Below are 19,379 nucleotides of genomic sequence, written 5' to 3'. Positions count from 1 at the left end.
GACACATAATATGAAAAGGCATGCTGTAGCTGACTTTGTCTTTTCTGATCCATCGGTTTGTGTGGCTCGTTTCACAGGAGTGACCTAACCCACACTTTATTTACTTATATGATAAATTAAGTTTAGTGCAATGTAGTGCAAAATACACAGTGTTTTCTTTTAATTTAACAACATGAAGCTGCATCAAGTTTCCATGGTGACTGCTCAAGAAATTCTGCATTCATAAATAAACATCAGACTGTCAAAAGAGCTCATCTGTGCGAGACCACCGAGCTGAGAGCATTTTCAGGTCCAGATCCCCCCGTACGCCTTCGTTGGAGAGCAGTTAAAGTTTTTCTTCCTGACTGTGATTTGAAAACGTCGAAATGGAATCAAGTCAAGGAATCTATAAACCTATCAGGGTATGTGACCGTTTTAGTTTTTACTGCATTTCAATAATATGAAGAATTTGATGTAGTTTTAAAAGTTGACAAACTGAGAATCCTTTTAAGTAACAATGACTAAATTGCTATTTCTTTGACAGGTGTTGTTCAACACACCGATTTATGAAACAGCTCTAAAGATCTGCTGGCATCTTCCGGGCTACAGGACTCAGGTTAGACCCAGATTCATGCAAACCAGAGCTGACAGAAAATATCAGGTCATTTCTGAGGACCTGAGAGTGGTGGTGATTAAATGTCTCCTTTCCTTTTAGATTGCGATTATGACGGCGTTTCTCAGACTTCAGCAGGAAGATCTAATTCCACCGAACCTCACTGCTGAAGATCTGAGAGATCTTTTGGTGGAGAAGAGCAGGGAGACACTCGGAGAGCAGGGAGACACCTGAAAGTCTGATTGTGATGACGTGTAAATGCTGAGAGAAAACCTCTGTATTTTTTTCTTTTGAAGGCTGTGGGAGTTTGAATTACAGGATTTTGAAGAAGAGGAAGCCAAACCTCTTCTAAGGCTGGTAAGACTAGAAAACTCACCAGACTTTGGAAATTTCTTTTTTTCATTATGTTCACAAAACCTTTAAACATAAGCGCACTGTAAATGTGTTTTCAGTTTCAGGTATGGGCGGTGAACGTCATCAATAAAATGAGGGACGTTGAATTTCAAACCAGAATGCTTCTTCAGTTCCCAGAGGCCGTACCTCCTAAATTTCAGTGAGTCACATGTAATATACAGTTATTAACCCTGTAAGACCCAACCTAGGGCTGTTCGATACAACGATATATATCAGATGACAATATAAAAAACGTCTATCGTTTCATTTTACGCTATCGTTTGTTTCGTGGTGTCTCAAAATAAACTGTTTACAGCAATGTTTTTCATGTTCTGATGTCACTGTAGTTATTATTAATTTCTTAAAGTTCTCTCTTTCTCTTATATTTAATATCACCACACTACGGACGGACAAGCGCATGTTTTTATGCGTTGTCATTAGCAACAACTACAGTAAAACCACGGCGTGTCCGCTTGTTTATTTTCCACATAAACCTTTCACAATAAAGCTCAAGATCCTGTTGAGACTTTTCAAAATAAACTGAATCACGTGAAAGATGCAGATTATTTACGGATGAGAAGTAAAAAAGAGCCGCCAGGTGCTAAAAAATAAACTTTAGACTCAAACGTTAGAACAGGCTTCTCCCCGCAGCACGCCGCGTAATAAATACTCACAAAGGAAACGGCGCCGTTACAACTTCTGTCTAAAAATGTATCGTTTCATGCATCGTTAAAACACTCGACTCACCTACACGACGCCCAGCAGGAAACACTTCACGCAAGTCGAGCTGCCCGAGATTCACAGACTTTACAGAAAATATTACATTTTTTGTGATTTATATCGTTATTGGATGATACATGTTTTATATCGGGAGATGAGATTTTGGTCATATCGCACAGCCCTAACACAACCCATCAAAAAATAGCCCGAAAATTCTGATTTTTTTGGAACTGAGATCTTTATTAACCCTTTAAACAAAAGCCACATATATATATACTTTTATTATGTATTTATTACATTTTTGTATCGAATTTGATACATTGGGTGTTTTTGGCAACTTTTTGTTAACAACAATGTCAACGTTAGACAAAAAAAAGAGTTTTGTCCGTAACATTTTGAAATTATGGCAAGTACTGATCATGTTGATGAGATAGAAGTCACAGAAACTCATGTATCAAGTATGATACAAAGGGCATTACAGGGTTAACAGTCCAGCTACAGTGTTTCAATATTTAAGTGATGCTTTGAATATGTTTAAAAGATAACTCTTATAATGTTTTTCTACAGAGCACCTAAACTCCTGAGCGTGGTGAAGGATTACATTGAAATCCTAAAAGAGAAGCAGCAGGAACAGCATAACAGCAAACTGCTCACCGCGCAGGAGGTAGTGATCGAGGTAGTTCCCCGCGTTCTCCGGGGCTTCTGGGAGCTTCCTCCTCGTCCCCTCCTAAACATGGCCTCCCAGAGTCTAAGCATCCTCTCCTCGAGAGTCTAACGGTGATGGAAACACAGGCCATCTTCATCTGCTCCATCCGAGACAATATGGATGTAAACGTCACCGTCGTTTACATCCACCCCAAAGCGAATCCTAAGAATGCGACTGACACCATCTCCAATGCTATCCACTCTCTACAATCTCTCTCTCCTGAAGCCCCTAATATTGTTCTTGGGGACTTTAATCGCTGCGACTTGAAGAAAACACTGAGCAGTTTTTATCAGTATGTGCACTGTCCCACTCGCTTCAATAAGACTCTGGATTTATGTTATGGCTCCATAAAAGGTGCGTATACATCTGTGGCTGGCCCCGCCCTCGGATCACAACACGGTGCATCTTCTGCCAGTCTATAAAACTGTACTGAGAAGAGAGAAAGTGAGGAAACACCGCATAAAGGTTTGGAGTGACGATGCCTCTTTAGCCCTGCAGGGCTGCTTTGACTGTACAGACTGGTCGGTGTTTACCGAATCATGTAGAGACATTAATGAACTCACTGACGTTGTCTGCGGATATATATCCTTTTGTAGAGACATGATTATTCCCTCAAAGGTTGTGAATTCTTTCCCTAATAACAAACCATGGTCCTCTAAAGTTCTTACGAGGCTGATTTACGAAAGGAATAAAGCTTTTACTAAAGGGAATACCTTGAAAGTCAGAGAAATTAGGAAGGAGATTAGATCAGAAATTAAAAAAGCTAAAATAAAATACAAGGATAAGGTAGAGGCGGAGATGGGTAGCAATAACTTAAGGGTGGCTTGGGCTGGCATGAAACACATGACTGGTCACTGTCTCAGTGACTGTAATAAGATAAGTCTCCCTGGTTTTAGTTCAGATTTTCAGTTAGCCAATGAGCTGAACAGATTTTATTCGAGATTTAATGATAACTATATTCCAAGGAATACACTTGATTCCTTAATAGAGAGCACCAGAGGCCCCCCAGCTTTGTTCTTTGATAAAAGAAGGGTGGGAAATCTTTTTAAAATGAGTAAGACTAATAAAAGTCCAAGTAGAGAAGCTGATAGATCCACTACAATTTGCATACAGGCCTTGTAGAGGTGTTGATGATGCAGTGGTCACTCTGTTGAGCTTCCTTTATCGCCATCTTGATGGCGCCAAAGCTCATGCTCGGCTTTTATTTATTGATTTTTCTTCTGCTTTTAATACTATCCAGCCACATCTTTTAGTGGACAAGCTTCTTAACCAATTTAAACTTAATTTTAATCTCGTTGGTTGGATCTTAGACTTCTTAACTGATAGATCACAGTGTGTGAGAATAAATGGCTGTTTTTCCAAACAGCTGAACTCTTCCACTGGCTCACCACAAGGTTGTTGTCTCTCTCCTCTTTTGTATATTTTGTACACTAATGACTGTCGCAGCACACAGGCCAATAGGCATTTCATCAAATACGCAGATGACACAGTCATTGTAAGCCTCCTTCATGGTGAAGAGGATTCCCATGGGCCTGTTGTGGAGGAGTTTGTTTCATGGTGTGATCAGTCCTTCTTATTGATTAACACCTTAAAAACCAAGGACATGGTTATAGATTTCAGGAAGTCATCCCCTCATCCTGCGCTTACAGTGGTAAATGGTGCAGCCATTGAAATGGTGGATAGTTACAAGTACTTGGGGGTTGTTCTTGATAAGACTCTGTCCTTTGAGTCACATCTTGCTGCTACAGTGAAAAAGGCCCAACAAAGACTTTTTAAGGAGGTTGAGAGGTTTTAATGTTTCATCTGAAATGATGACTCTCTTTTATAAAAGTTTTATTGAATCTGTTTTAACTTTCTGTATCATTGCTTGGTACGGTAGTATGTCCATGGATAATAAGACCAGACTTAACAATCTGGTTAAAGTGGCGGGCAAGATTTCAGGGAGGTCTCAGGTCCAGCTTGTGGACTTTTATAACAGGCAGGTGCTGAGGAAGGCAACTTCTGTCCTGTTGTGCTCAGATCATCCTCTCTTTAACGATTTTCAACTGCTTCCATCAGGTCGTCGTTATAAAATGACTGCAGTGAAGACAAAGCGACACAAATTGTCATTTGTACCTAGTGCTATTATCTTAATTAACAACACTAAATTGTAAGTGTTGTTGCCATTGCACTTTTTTCGATGGAATATCTAGGTTGTTTTATCAGGCTTATATTATATTATAGTATTTTTTTAATGAGTGTACGTATGTGTTGGTTGTATGTTTGTTGTTTGTTTTGACATACTGCGAATCAATTTCCCATCAGGGACAATAAAGTTACCATTGACCATTGACCATATGGTCGACAGCATGCTGATGGAGATCAGGAAGAAATTTCCTCAAGAAATTCTGTCTATCAAAGTTGCAAACTTTGCGCCAGTGTTGCTGAAGACCATTGCTGATGTAGCACTGGTCCGGATATCTGAAATCTTTGAGCCCCCTTCAAGTCTTCCTGATGTGAAGAACACAAATGAAGAACGCTCCTCTGACGGTCTTTCAATGGCAAATGTTCCACCAGCTGAAGGATCTTTTTCAGAAAGTGTTCCAGAGCCTGACGTTCCCTGTGAGGAACTTCTTGCTGAAAGTTCATCTATTCTGAAGACTGAAGACCTTACGAGTGAAGGACCTCTTTCAGAATGTGTGGCAGTGGCAGACGTTCCCTGTGAGGAACCCTTTGCCGAGTCCGAATCCAGTGTTAAAGGCGAAAATCATAAGATCAAAGGATCTCTTTCGAAAGTTCCTGATGATCCCTTTGAGGAACCTTTTCCTGAACCTGAATCCAGTATTAAGTGCAAAGACCTTCAGATCAATAAGAAGAAGAAAAAGGGCTTCTTCAAAAGACTGAGAAGTCTGTTCTGCTGCAGCCCAAAAGACACTGACTTACATTGAAACTGAAATTGTCACCGTACTGGGTCTGCAACCCAGTCTTGGTGTTGCAGTAACTGTAAATATGTTCCTTGATGATTGTTGTTCATGTTTTGGGGTTTTCTTTAGTTTTCAGTGGGGCAGGTGTTTTTTCCCCTTCATGTTCTTTACTTAATTCTTGTTCATAATTCCTGATTTGTTTTTCTAGTTCTTGTTTCTTAGTTTCTTGAGTCCAGTTGAGTTTCTAATGAAACGTTTATCTCTAATGAAAACGTTTTTCCAGCAATAAAAACTGCCGATTTAAGTTTCATTCCACGTAAGAGTCCTGTGTTTGGATCCTACAACCTGCCTGTCACAGCACACCATAGCAGAAATCAAATTGTATAAACTCATTCATATTTCTACACGAGTCTCCAGCTATATTAAAGATTTTTTTATTTCAAACATTTGTAAGAATCTCTTATGGTTCTCAAAATACTTCCTAACTAACACTTACTAAGTCCAGTAAGTGTAGTCCAGCAACATAATTGATGGTATTATTTTTAATACAATTTGAACTTATTCTGTTAACATATGAACAACAGCAACAAACTGGTATATAAAATGCATTTCCTGTAGAAAATGCAGTGTGAATCCTAATAGCCGAATAGTTTGAGTTGAATTTTTATAATTGCTGAAATCTTTGGAGAAAAACATGTTTAATGGGCTGAAATACACCGAAACATTCACCTGACAGCCAAAGCGCAGAACTGAAATTCACACAGAAGAACCTGGAAACTAGCTGAACAGCTTGAAAACATACATAAGACAAACTGTCTAATTGCAAAAGAAATTTTAGAGCTAGAACACATCTGAATGAATACTGCTCATATTCTTTAAACCACTGGGAGAGTGGAATTATGTATTTTAAATGTATAAATTCAAGAATCTCAAATGAAAAAAAACTGAATATTTTCAGAATACCTGCTGTCTGTGTGTGTCTGTGTGTGTGTGTCTGTGTGTGTCTGTGTGTGTGTGTCTGTGTGTCTGTGTGTGTGTGTGTGTGAGAGAGAGAGAGAGAGACCCAATTTGTATTGTTTGGGGGCAGCATTTCATCGGTGGATTCAAATGGAGCAGATTCAGACTGACTGGCATAGAAACACACAGGACACTCCATACTCTATGTGTGTCTCTGTGTGTGTCTCTGTGTGCCCTTGTGTGTGTCTGTTTCTATGTCTGTGTTTATGTTTGCATCCATGTTTGTAAACATTGTTAGGCATGTCATTTTTGCCTTACCCTTGTGTATCTGTCATTTGTTCGAGGGGAATCCTCTATGAGTACGGAGGACCACAAGAGCCACGCCGCATCGAAATAAAGCATTCTGTGCTTAAATAATGAATTGTAGAATAAAATCTGCATTTGTAAATTCATTTTTGAATTCCAATTTAATAAACTGATTTTCAAAATGCTTTTTAAAATATCGATTCCACTCCTCATTTCAAAATCCATTTCCCTTTCCTGTTCGCTCAGGGATTAACTTTTGGATTAGCTGTTGGATTAACAACTTCATTTTAAAAATCCTGCTGCTATTCAAATTAGCCACACCGTGGGATGTAAGGAGCTCTCTGATTGGTTGGACAGACACAGGCTGTCTGCCTGGATTTTTCTAGCTCATAGCTTCGCCCTGCTACGAAGTAGTGATGTGAAACGGCTCTTAGAGTACAAGTACAAAGCACCCCTCCGACAGCCAAACCCATCTGTTCTCTGATTGGATTGTTACATTTGTGATTGACATGACATTGACCAATCAGATGAAAGGAAGAAAAATAGGGTCAAAATTCGTACTTGTAACTTGCAGGGTTTTTTTTGGCTAAGTCCGCACACAAATCTTTTTTACGCACACACAAATTCTTTTTACACATACAAATCCTGAGTTACAAGTACAAAATATTTATGACCACATTTTGAGCCCATAGAGGCGTAGTTACACTGGCAGTAGCACAGGAACAGAGCGGGAGGGAGAGAGAGAGCCAGGGACAACAACGTCACATTAGAAAGGTATAGTAATCATCCACAACTATTTTCAGTTGCAGATGATAAAGGATTCAGAAGGTTTATTCATGCAGGCCCATATGACAGAGAATATGCATCTTCTTTTTGTTTTCATATTATAATTTATATTTAATTGTGTTGTGGTTTGCAGCGTTTTGTGTTGTTTCAGTTTAAATATGTTTAAAAGGAAAATGCTGAAAATTTAAATAGTTAAAAGTTGAAATGTGAATAGTCGGTTTTTGTATTATATGATTTATTTATTACATTTTATGTGGAGTGAATAAATAAAAGTATATTTACGGTGGCCCCTAGAGACAAAACACGTAAAAACTCCAAAACACGTACAAAACACAACAGGAGTGCTCCAGGATGCTAGGGGGCAGTGTTGAGCTTTTGTTCCCTCGTGGCTACACAAGCCAGGAAGACACTGGATTTGGTGTGTGGTAGTAACAGGTACATGAACTTTTTTTAAAATTATTTGAATATATATGAATGCCTGTGTATAAATACACAAACAATACACATATGCTTTCAATTGTGTAATTTAAGTGATCTAGGTAGCACTGTTTCGAAGTTCAGTTAACTCTAGGAATGTGTTTTGGAGTTTGTATGTGCTTTGTCTCTAGGGGCCACCGCATATATTTATATATAAACATATCAGAATCAGAATACTTTATTAATCCCGAAGGAAATTAGGGTTACAGCAGGCAGCACGCTAATGGCGCATGCGCACTTACAAAGGAACCTTCTGACCAACTTTACACAAACATCACATTGGGGAGACATGTCAGAAAGGTAGGCTGATAGGAAAAAACAATGAAAATACATAACATGAGGTAAGAGGAGGAGAAAAAAACTCCACTCAGACTGAGCTCCTAGTGGGAGAACAGTTTGATAACAGAAAAAACACCTCAGCACAAAAAGCACATGACTATCAATACACCATAGCAGTGTTGCCAACTTAGCGACTTTGTCACTATATTTAGTGAGTTTTCAGACCCCTTAGCGACTTTTTTTCTAAAAAAAAGTCGCTAAAAAAAGACGTGAAAGCGCGTATCGCTTTTACTCTCAACAAGCAGCTGGTGCTGTAACGCAGTCAGTTCTTCTTTTACTCTTTTACCGTTATGCTGTTTTGTGGATCACAAGGTTTAAAACTACTTATAAACACACACACACAAAGTAACTCCACCAGAGCGCCTATTTTGGGTCACTTTTGCCGGTCCAAGCCCGGGTAAAGGAGCAGGGTTGGAATTGTGACATTAAAAAAAAAACAATAATTGCTAAAAGAAATTTAATTTGTAGTTCTAAATAAACTCTAAATGCATTTAGGACGTTTTTTACTCACTTTATGTCTCTTCCACGATGTTATTTCTCTCTCCAACAACGTAGGTTACAATTAGATTAGCATGACCAATTATGCAAATAAGGCGACTTCTAGCGACTTTTAGGACAACCAATAGCGATTTTCCTTACTGAGGAGTTGGCAACACTGCACCATAGAACAGGGGTGTCAAACTCAAATACACAGTGGGCCAAAACTCAAAACTGGAACAAAGTCGCGGGCTAACGTTAATATTTATTGAAATATATTTAATCCTCCAGATATAAGAATGAATCTTTTCTTATGGACTCAAACACGTTTTGCTGAAAAACTGAATATGGAACAAGCAAAGCTTAATACTAAACAATATATATATTAGCTGTATAATACCAGTAGGCCAGCTCTAATAGTAATTTGGTATGGCTTCGCGGGCCAAATGTACTCCTACACAGCACCCATGCTATCTTGCATAGATGGAGAGCGCTTTAGGTTGAAGTTGTAAAATGTTGCTTTTTTTGTTTCTTTTTACACATACAAATCCTGATTTACAAGTACAAAATATTTATGACCACAAGAAACAAAAAAAGCAACATTTTACAACTTCAACCTAAAACACTCTCCATCTATGCAAGATAGCATGGGTGCTGTGTAGGAGTACATTTGGCCAAAAAAAAGCAACATTGTACAACATTTTACAGCTGTGTAGGAGTAAAGTCAGTTTCAGTCACTCCAAATTTGGCCCGCAGGCCAGAGTTTGACACCTATGCCATAGAAACACAAGACAAGCAACAGGGGTGGGTAAAGGGTAAGAGAGAGCCGGTGTAGACAGCGCATCCGGTCCTGCAGCATCTTCAGTCGACCGCCATCTTCCCCGGGAGGGCACAAGCATCGTTTGGAAAGGGAGGGGGGATCAGTGTGTGCATATCAGTGTATGTGTGTGTGTGTCCTTCGCCCCGCCAGGCTAAGTAAACAGTCTTCCAGCCAACCCAGGTGACCTTGCATGGAATGGGAAGGAACAGACTAAACACAGTCGTTATCAGGGTGTTTTGTTCAGCTCCTGCCTTGAGGCCACAGCTGGAGCCGAAGGGGTCTCCGCATGAAGTGATGATGGTTTTTATTTAAGTGCGAACAGCTCATATGAATTTCCAAGCTGTTCTAACAGTCCAACAATGGTCTCTCTATCTCCCGTTGGAGAGCCGTGAGGCTTTCTATGATGTTATCCAAACTTACGTTCTGTGATGTTGTCATTCTTTTTGCCCAAAGAGCAAGTTTTGAGAACTATATATAAATAAAACCACTTCTTTTTTTTTTACATTAGTAATTCCTTTTGTGCATAATTTTATATTATTGTTAATAATAAATTAATTAAAGCAACAAAACAACCTGAAGAGCCGGTTCGGAGCCGAAAGAGCCGGTTCTCTAAAAAGAGCCGGAAATCCCATCACTACTATTGACCAACTTCTTTTTCGATAGATTATCTATAAATACCGTATTTCCCGGACTACAAAGCGCACCTAAATATTAGCCGCACAAGCTAAAATCAGGGGAAAATCCTGTTTTGTACATACATTAGCCGCACCTGACCAAAAGCCGCAGGTGTTTCAATGTTGACTTATCATATGTAAGAGAATATGCACAAAGGGAATTGTCAGGAAAGAGATGGCTGTTTGGAGACACATCACTTTTATTAATATTTTGAAAAACAAGTTATGGGTACATATTTGCACATGTAGTACATAACAGTAGCCTACAGCACACCAGAAAAATAGATTCGGACTACCTTTTAGGCTCAGGTGCAGTGACACAGCTTTAACAAGAAGAAAAGTCAGTCATTCACCACCATCTTTCTCTTCTTCCTGCGCACTAAAACCACCAAAGTCCTCTTCTCCAGTGTCGGATACAAACAGGCTCAGGGTGGCTTCGTCATCCACTCTTCTTCTCTCCTTCGTTGTCACTTTCAAAACCAAAGAAATCCTCGTTGTCAGTGTCAGAGTCGAACACCCTCAGAAGGGCCGTGGCGGTGTCCTCCTCTCCATCATGCAGCAGTCCAGCCCTTCAAAATCCGTTGGTGATTGTGGATGTTTTCACACTTTTCCACGCTGTCAGAATCCACCGGTGGAGTTGGGCATAACTTGCTTTTTGGGCATAACTTGCAAGTTTATCGCCGCTCATCATCCACGACTCCCGCTGAACGCGTACCGCTACTTTGAAGTTTGTTTTTCGCGCTACTTCGTACGGCACTACGTTGCCTGGCGGACGGAAATGTGACTAACATACCACTCTTGAACCCCGATCCTTCCGCCAGGCAACGTAGTGCCGTACAACAGCGGAACACACAAAACAAATCGTCTTACGATATGACAAAAATCATGGACAATCCATAGAAAAGCCGCACCTGACTAAAAGCCGCAGGGTTCAAAGCTTGTGCAAAAAGTAGCGGCTTATAGCCCGACATTTACGGTACTCATAAATACCTTAATAAGCTTATTTAAGAAGTTACAAACCATTTGCTACTTGTTAGCAAAGTATTTTGAGTGAACTCATCTAAAGTGGGGACCATATATACCTTACAACCTATTTATAGATGTGAAAGTTTCTAAAATGCAGTGTAACAAAAAACAACACACAGGGTAGATCCAGAACGCACTGTATTTTTAAGATGCCAGTCACAAAAACATCAGAACAATGCTTACAGATTGGACACACAACTGTTGATACAAAAATAAAAACAGTGTCATAAACTATCAGCCAATATTTGAAGTAATACAGAACACGGCTGGATGCAAACCTGTAGCTCTTTACATGAAGTGTATCACATGTGTGATCATTAAAGTAAAACTGCAGAATTTATAACAATAAAATAATAATAAAACATATAAAAAACAAAAATCAAGTGTGTCATTTTTTCTTTTTACAAACAATTGACCAATCAACTGGAATATATAACTTGTCTTTTTTTTGTTAACAGGTGTTAACAATGGTGGACTCTCACCACGTTTCACTATGTAAAACAACAAAAATCTAATCTTTCTTTGTTTTAAGAAGCAACTTCCCTGAAGACTTATATGCTTTGAATTTTTCCTCTGTTTCTGGATCTGCACTGCTTGCTGCAGCATGCTGTGTAGCAAACAATGAACGTTTCTGTCCCTGCTTGTTTTTTTTTCTAATGCTTTAAACCTCTCAGGTGCAACAATGAATAGCTCAGCAATTGGAGCACTTGCCACAATCGTGTCCCGGTCCACTCCCAGACGTTTAAAGGCAGCAGACATGGTGCCTCCTCTTTTGAACTAGTGATGGGATTTCCGGCTCTTTTTAGAGATCCGGCTCTTTCGGTTCGGCTCACTAAAAAGAGCCGGCTCTTCCGGCTCCGAACCGGCTCTTCAGGTTGTTTTGTTGCTTTAATTAATTTATTATTAACAATAATATAAAATTATGCACAAAAGGAATTACTAACATAAAAACAAGTGGTTTTATTTATATATGTTTATATATAAATATATACAGTGGCCCCTAGAGACAAAACACGTACAAACTCCAAAACACATTTCTAGCATGAACTGAACTTCCAAAGCAGAGCTACTAGATCACTTAAATTACACAATTGAAAGCATGTGTGTATTTATACACAGGCACTCATATATATATTCAAATAATTTAAAAAAAAGTTCATTTACCTGTTATTACCACACACCAAATCCGGTCGTTGGTACTTGCTGGCTTGTGTAGCCACAAGATAACAAAGGCTCAACACTGTGCCCAGCATCCTGGAGCACTTCTGTTGTCTTTTGTACGTGTTTTGAGTTTTTATGTGCTTCTGAGTTTTTATATGCTTCTGAGTTTTTACGTGCTTCGGAGTTTGTACGTGTTTTGGAGTTTGTACGTGTTTTGGAGTTTGTACATGCTTCAGAGTTCGTACATGATTTGAAGTTTGTATGTGCTTTGTCTCTAGGGGCCACCGTAAATATACTTTTATTTATTCACTCCACATAAAATGTAATAAATAAATCATATAATACAAAAATCAACTATTCACATTTCAAGTTTTAACTATTTAAATTTTCAGCTTTTTCCTTTCACAAATTTAAAGTGAAAAGAACACAAAACACTGCAAACCACAACACAATTAAATATAAATTATAATATGAAAACTAAAAGAACATGCACATTCTCTGTCATATGGACCTGCATGAATAAACTTTCTGAATCCTTTATCATCTGCAACTGAAAATAGTTGTGGATGATTACTATACCTTTCTAATGTTGTTGTCCCTGCCTCTCTTTCTCTCTCTCTGGCTCTGTTCCTGTGCTACTGAGTGTAACTACCGCCCCTCCCCCCTCTGCCCAGCGTAAAGCACAAGGCTCGCGTGCAGAGTGAAGCGGAAAAAAAGTGCGAGAGAGAGGCTGAGAGAAAGAAAAAAAAAAAAAAACCCACGTGACGGCTCGCGATAAGGAGCCGGCTCGCGTCGTTCACGTCAAAGACCCGGCTCTAAGAGCCATTTCGTTCGCGAACGACCCATCACTATTTTGAACAGCCTTAAAATCTTGTTATACCGGGTGACCACGTGCTTAGGATTCTGGACTGCAATTGAGAGAACATAATCATTGATGTAATGTTATAGTGTAGTAACGTAACACACCGCATGCAAAATCAAACTGTTGAGTTAATCACTTTACCTCTTGTTCTTGGTTTTTGGTCATGTTTTTTGACTTCTTGTGCTTTTTTGCTTTGCCCCTCTTCCTCTTCTTCCTGTCTTTATCTGATGAAGTTGTGCCCATGGAGGAGTCAGAACTCTCATCAAAAGACCCATCAGAGGGAAGTGAAGATATGCTCAACACCCCACTGGAATCCTGGTCAAAACTTGTGGGTTCCTTTGAGAGAGCTGGTAAAACAGTTAAAAAGACAACACAGACAAAATTACTCAACAGAATGCTTATGTAAGTGCTCAAGCAGAGGAAGTATATGACAAGCTAAGTAATGTTTTTAAGAGTGGACTTACTGGGCCCCGGTCTGATGGGCCTGGGCCCCCCTTCCCTGGCGGGTCGCGGAGGGTGGGGGTGCCTACTGGGGTCAGCGGGGGAGCTGGCCCCAGGGAGGGGTTACCTGCCCCTCCCTTCCTTCCCTCCCCATCTCCAGCTGCCTCCCTCTTCCCGCTCCTCCACAACCACCCACACATGCAGGGCCTTGGAGTGGGGGTATGTCACCAGGGTGCAGAGGAGGCTACCCCCCCCCCCCCCCCCCCCCCCCGTCCCCTTCTGGCTGCCTCTGCCTCAATTTTATCCCACAACTTAGACATTCACATTATTCACACTCTCATTACACATACATATAGGCTCTTGGGGGTGGGCACAATCACGGAGTCCAAATCACCATCAGGGTGTATACCTCACCCCTGACGTCGTTGCCCACCTCTCAATTTTAAATACACTTAGTCATTGAGGGTTAGCAGGAGGGACTATGCGCTTACCTGCTGCTCCTTGGCAGGTAGCTCCATGCCCTCCTGGGTTTTAATTGCACCTTAGAACACATATGCATCAACACTACAATGAGCGGGTGGAGGGAGGTTTGGAGTCTTCTCCCACCCCCATTCTCTGCGGCCTGCTGGAGCGGGAGGGCTAGTAGGAGGAGTTGGCCGTCCGACTGCGGTCTGGGGTGTGGGGCCTCCCTGCTGCTGCGGAGTCGGGGTGGTCTGCCTCTCCCCACCGCAGGGAAAAGGGTAACACCACCTGGGTCTGGGTGCAATTCCCCCCTCCAGGGGCAAGGGTACCTAGACCCGGTTTGTAGAGTACGCTTGGGGAGTGTGATTGTGTGTACAGCGTCTCTTTATGTCTGTCTCCACGTTGGTTGAGTGTGGAGTAAGTGCATATGAGAGCATGAGGGTGGGAATGGATGTTTGTGTCTGTGTGTGCCTGTATGTCTGTGTCTATATGTCAGGTTGGGTATCAGACACCACCTCTCTGGGGACACCTCAGGCCCTCCAAGGTTTGGAGGCCTATCTCCACCCACCACCACTTCCCCTGCCGGTGGCGGACTCCCTCAGGTGTCGGTGTGTTGGTGGTTCTTTGTGTCTGGGGGTGGGCGTCCGGGTACACACCGGCTCACTCCTTGGCGGCCGCTTGTCGGGGCCTGGGGCCTGGGGCTTGCTCGGCCCCCTTTGGAGGTGGGGTGCCCCCGGCCTCTCGGCCTAGGGCTCGGTCACTCAGGCGCAGCTGGGGGCCGGCGGAGCTCACGGGCGCGTCACTGCAACTCCCCCTGACTTCTGCTCCGCGGCTGCTGGGCGAGCCCTCATCTGGGACTCTCCTCAGCTCTTACTGGGACAGTGGCGCGGCTGCCCCTCTGTTGGTCTTCCTTGGTCTCTTGTGTTCTGGGGGCCTCTGGATGTCTGGAGTTTCGATCTCCTCCATACCCGCTTCACACCCTGGAGGACGGGGCTGTGGCCCCCCCACACTCCCTAGCAGATCATTACATGGAGAAACCTTTGGAATGCAAGCATGCTGATCCACACAGGTATGCACACATGGGTATTCACAGACGCGGACTAAAGCTTTCTTGGCTGCTGCCTCAAAGCACACTGTGCGCTGTCTATCTTGCGTGCTGCACAATATCGTTTATTACTTAGTAAATACTGATATCTATGACTAGCTAGTTTATTGTGATGGTGCTTTGTTTTCTCTATTATTATGTTGCTCTTTGTTGTTTGCTGTCTCCTCTGTTTGTTTTTGTTTGTTTGTTTGTTTGTTTTTTTCTCCATACAGGTGACCCAGGAGTTTTTTTTTTTTTTTTTTTGTCTCTCTTCCCCCCCCTTCTCACCGTCTCTTCTCCCCTTTGGTTTTCTTTCTTTCTCTCCCCCTCTCTCTCTCATTCATTCCCCCTGTCCTATTTATTAAAAAAAAAAAAAAAAAAATGACAAAGGATGAACTGAAGCTCTGCCATCACGTAATGTCGCATACTGCTGTTTCTGATGTCATTTAAAAAAAAAAAAAAAAAAAAAGAGTGGACTTACATGCTGCTAATTGCTCCTTTAGATAGTCTCTTTCTTTGACGAGCTCATCAATCTTATCCTTTTGCCACGCTAGCCTCATCTTACAACTCTTGTGATTTTCTGTCTGCCAGCTGTGCAACAGTCACACCCAGAGAAAATTAAAAACAAAATGAGACTTGGCTATAAATAAAATTAATAAAACAAATACAATAATAATACTAATGTACACTTTGTAGAATTTAAATAACAGTAAAACCATTACACTGATTGATAAATAGCCTACAATGGTGGCATTACAAACTATATTTAGTTATGTATTTAGAAACTGCCCTATTTGACTATAATTATATATTAATGTATTTCAAACATAGTGCATTAGATTGTACAATGTAGAGCATTTATTGTGAATTTATATAGACATGCTGCAAAATAGCTGGAGAAGGACTGACAAACTAAATTACAGAAAGCACAATTATAAGTTACAGCCCAGAGTAACACCAAAGGCGATAATAATCATTTAATTCTTGAGCCAAGCCACAAGGAATGACTAATAAAATAAACTGAACAGTGTTTTTACTGATATCTAAAGCTTAAATGTAACCAAAAGCTAAGCTAAGCTAATCACCTATTAGCAGCTAGCGAAAAGCTAGCTGCTAATAAGCGGAGGGGGTTAGCAATGAAATAAGCTAATACAATGAGGTTAAAAAACAATCCGATCGTTCAGTCTGACGTCACTAGCCATGTCTGGGCCTAAACTCTGCTGCAGGTCCATATATCAAATGATCACTGTGGCATCACTGAGAGTTAAAACACTGTCTTAAGTCTTTCATCTTTAATAAAATGATCAGCGTTCTGCTCTACCAGGTGTAACAATTGAGTTTAACATCCAGGCATCCATGAAAACGGAATTTATGACATTTAACAGAGTTAGAAGTTAGCAGGAAGTTAGCTCGCTAGCTTCCATCTAAATACAATATAGCATGTCCTGACTGCGGGATTTTGGAAACAAATTAAAACGTACAGCTTTCTTATCACTTCCAACATAAATGAAGACAGAAAACTAAACAGCAGTGACGTTTGTAGGGTTATTGAAGTTTGGCTAGCTGGTATATAAAGATGTGCTACGTGACTGCTAGCGACACAGCTATGTTAGCATAATATAAACAAGCTAACTTTTTTCCACTCAATAATAGTGATGGGATTTCCGGCTCATTTTAGAGATTCGGCTCACTAAAAAGAGCCGGCTCTTTCGGCTCCGAACCGACTCTTCAGGTTGTTTTGTTGCTTTAATTGATTTATTATTAACAATAATATAAAATTATGCACAAAAGGAATTACTAACGTAAAAAAATGTGGTTTTATTTATATATGTTTATATATAAATATATGCGGTGGCCCCTAGAGACAAAACACGTACAAACTCCAAAACACATTTCTAGCATGAACTGAACTTCCAAAGCAGAGCTACTAGATCACTTAAATTACACAATTGAAAGCATGTGTGTATTGTTTGTGTATTTATACACAGGCACTCATATATATTCAAATAATTTAAAAAAAAGTTCATGTAGCTGTTACTACCACACACCAAATCCGGTCGTTGGTACTTGCTGGCTTGTGTAACCACAAGATAACGAAAGCTCAACACTGCGCCCAGCATCCTGGAGCACTTCTGCTGTCTTTTGTACATGTTTTGAGTTTTTACGTGCTTCTGAGTTTTTACGTGTTTTGGAGTTTGTACGTGTTTTGGAGTTTGTACGTGTTTTTACGTGTTTTGGAGTTTATACATGCTCCAGAGTTTGTACGTGATTTGAAGTTTGTATGTGCTTTGTCTGTAGGGGCCACCGTAAATATACTTTTATTCATTCACTCCACATAAAATGTAATAAATAAATCATCCATCCATCCATCTTCATCCGCTTTATCCGAGGCCGGGTCGCGGGGGCAGCAGCCTAAGCAAATAAATCATATAATACAAAAATCAACTATTCACATTTCAATTTTTAACTATTTAAATTTTCAGCTTTTTCCTTTCACATATTTAAAGTGAAACAACACAAAACTCTGCAAACCACAACACAATTAAATATAAATTAAAATATGAAAACAAAAAGAAGTTGCATATTCTCTGTCATATGGGCCCGCATGAATAAACTTTCTGAATCCTTTATCATCTGCAACTGAAAATAGTTGTGGATGATTACTATACCTTTCTAATGTGACGTTGTTGTCCCTGGCTCTCTCTCTCCCTCCCGCTCTGTTCCTGTGCTACTGAGTGTAACTATCGCCCCTCCCCCCTCTGCCCAGCACAAGGCTGGCATGCTGAGTGAAGCGGGGAAAAAAGTGTGAGAAAGAGTAAGTAAGAACAACAACTTACTTCTTTTAGTAAGATGCACTGTTGGGTTTTACAGTGTACAGAAAAAAAACAAACAAAATAGATTTAAATTACTCTTCGTAAGGATGTTTTTTTTTCTCTGAAGATTTTCTCAGGGTCTGCGATTACGTCAAATCGACATGATAGATGACACCATTGCAGGCAGCACAACAAGACTTAGTAAAATGCCCAGAAAAATAAGGAGGGTATGTGTGGCTGCAGTTCAAAGATTGAGACGTCATACAGGTCAGCAGATTGGTGGCCGAAGGGAGTTTGTTGTGATTGATGAGAGTCGCTTTCGTCACAAACGAAAGGTAAGTTTTTGTGACTGTAATTTTATATTACATCTATATATTTATCAAGCTTTCATAGTATCTTTTAGTCATTTGTGTTCATTTTTTTGTTTCTGCATCAGTAGGGGAGAGGAAGAATGGCTGGGGGATGGAAAAGAAGAAAGTGGGTCTTTGGAATGCTGGGCATGAAACATCGAGAGAAAGCAAGACCTATCTTGCGACTTTTGGAGAAAAGACCTCGAAGACATCTTGTTCCTGTGATTACCCTTCATGTCCGGATTTGTTCCTCAGTGATAAGTGATGAATGGCGGGCCTATCGTGTATTCCCAAATTTAGGCTATGAACACCATACTGTTAACCACAGCAGGTGGTATGTTGACCCTCGTACAGGTGCCCATACCCAACATCTGGAGAGAGCCTGGAGGTCTTACAGGAGCAAATCTGGAGACTCGGGGGTAACAGATAGACTACTGTCAGAACACCTCACAGTTATTGAGTGGAACGAGTGGCTCGCAAAAAAGCACAAAAATGGTACATTTTGATATATGACATTTCCAAAAAATACAGATAATTATAAAAGTTAATGTTGCTACTGCTATTTTTTGCACCTTTTTGAAAATGTTATTTGAACACTTCATGTAAAGAGCTACAGGTTTGCATCCAGCCGTGTTCTGTATTACTTCAAATATTGGCTGATAGTTTATGACACTGTTTTTATTTTTGTATCAACAGTTGTGTGTCCAATCTGTAAGCATTGTTCTGATGTTTTTGTGACTGGCATCTTAAAAATACAGTGCGTTCTGGATCTACCCTGTGTGTTGTCATTTGTTTTTGTTACACTGTATTTTAGAAACTTTCACATCTATAAATAGGTTGTAAGGTATATATGGTCCCCACTTTAGATGAGCTCACTCAAGATACTTTACTAACAAGTAGCAAATGGTTTGTAACTTCCTAAATAAGTTTATTAAGGTATTTATGAGTATTTATAGATAATCTATCGAAAAAGAAGTTGGTCGATAGTGAGTTACAGCTTTGGCAGTCCTTAAGTGACAGTTACAAATGT

At 40.4% G+C, this 19,379-nt stretch overlaps 1 long non-coding RNA gene and 2 pseudogenes across 3 annotated transcripts; 2 read left to right on the top strand and 1 right to left on the bottom strand.

Annotated features, from left to right (window-relative positions):
* Positions 1–231: 231 nt before the first annotated feature.
* LOC146690100 (uncharacterized) lies at positions 232–3,558 on the top strand. 2 transcript variants are annotated; one of them, XR_014915779.1, is made up of 5 exons: positions 232–401; positions 524–595; positions 695–949; positions 1,045–1,145; positions 2,273–3,558. It is a non-coding gene; the product is annotated as an uncharacterized LOC146690100 (long non-coding RNA). The 2 variants fall into 2 exon arrangements; XR_014915780.1 differs by lacking the exons at positions 1,045–1,145; positions 2,273–3,558 and having other exon boundaries at positions 695–994.
* Positions 3,559–11,628: 8,070 nt separating this feature from the next.
* On the bottom strand, positions 11,629–15,940 carry LOC146690099 (coiled-coil domain-containing protein 106-like; annotated as a pseudogene).
* A 2,166-nt stretch (positions 15,941–18,106) lies between these two features.
* On the top strand, positions 18,107–19,120 carry LOC146690098 (uncharacterized; annotated as a pseudogene). Its single transcript, XR_014915597.1, has 2 exons — positions 18,107–18,334; positions 18,436–19,120. The product of XR_014915597.1 is annotated as an uncharacterized LOC146690098 (transcript).
* The last annotated feature ends 259 nt before the right edge of the window (positions 19,121–19,379 follow it).

Source organism: Copadichromis virginalis, linkage group LG16 (genome assembly GCF_057382275.1).
Source record: "Copadichromis virginalis isolate Kocher_CV1m ecotype Utaka linkage group LG16, C_Virginalis_male_GT1.1, whole genome shotgun sequence".
NCBI classification, from domain to species: Eukaryota; Metazoa; Chordata; class Actinopteri; order Cichliformes; family Cichlidae; genus Copadichromis; species Copadichromis virginalis.
Note: the sequence above shows the minus strand (reverse complement) of the source record. Positions and strands in the feature narration are given on the sequence as shown.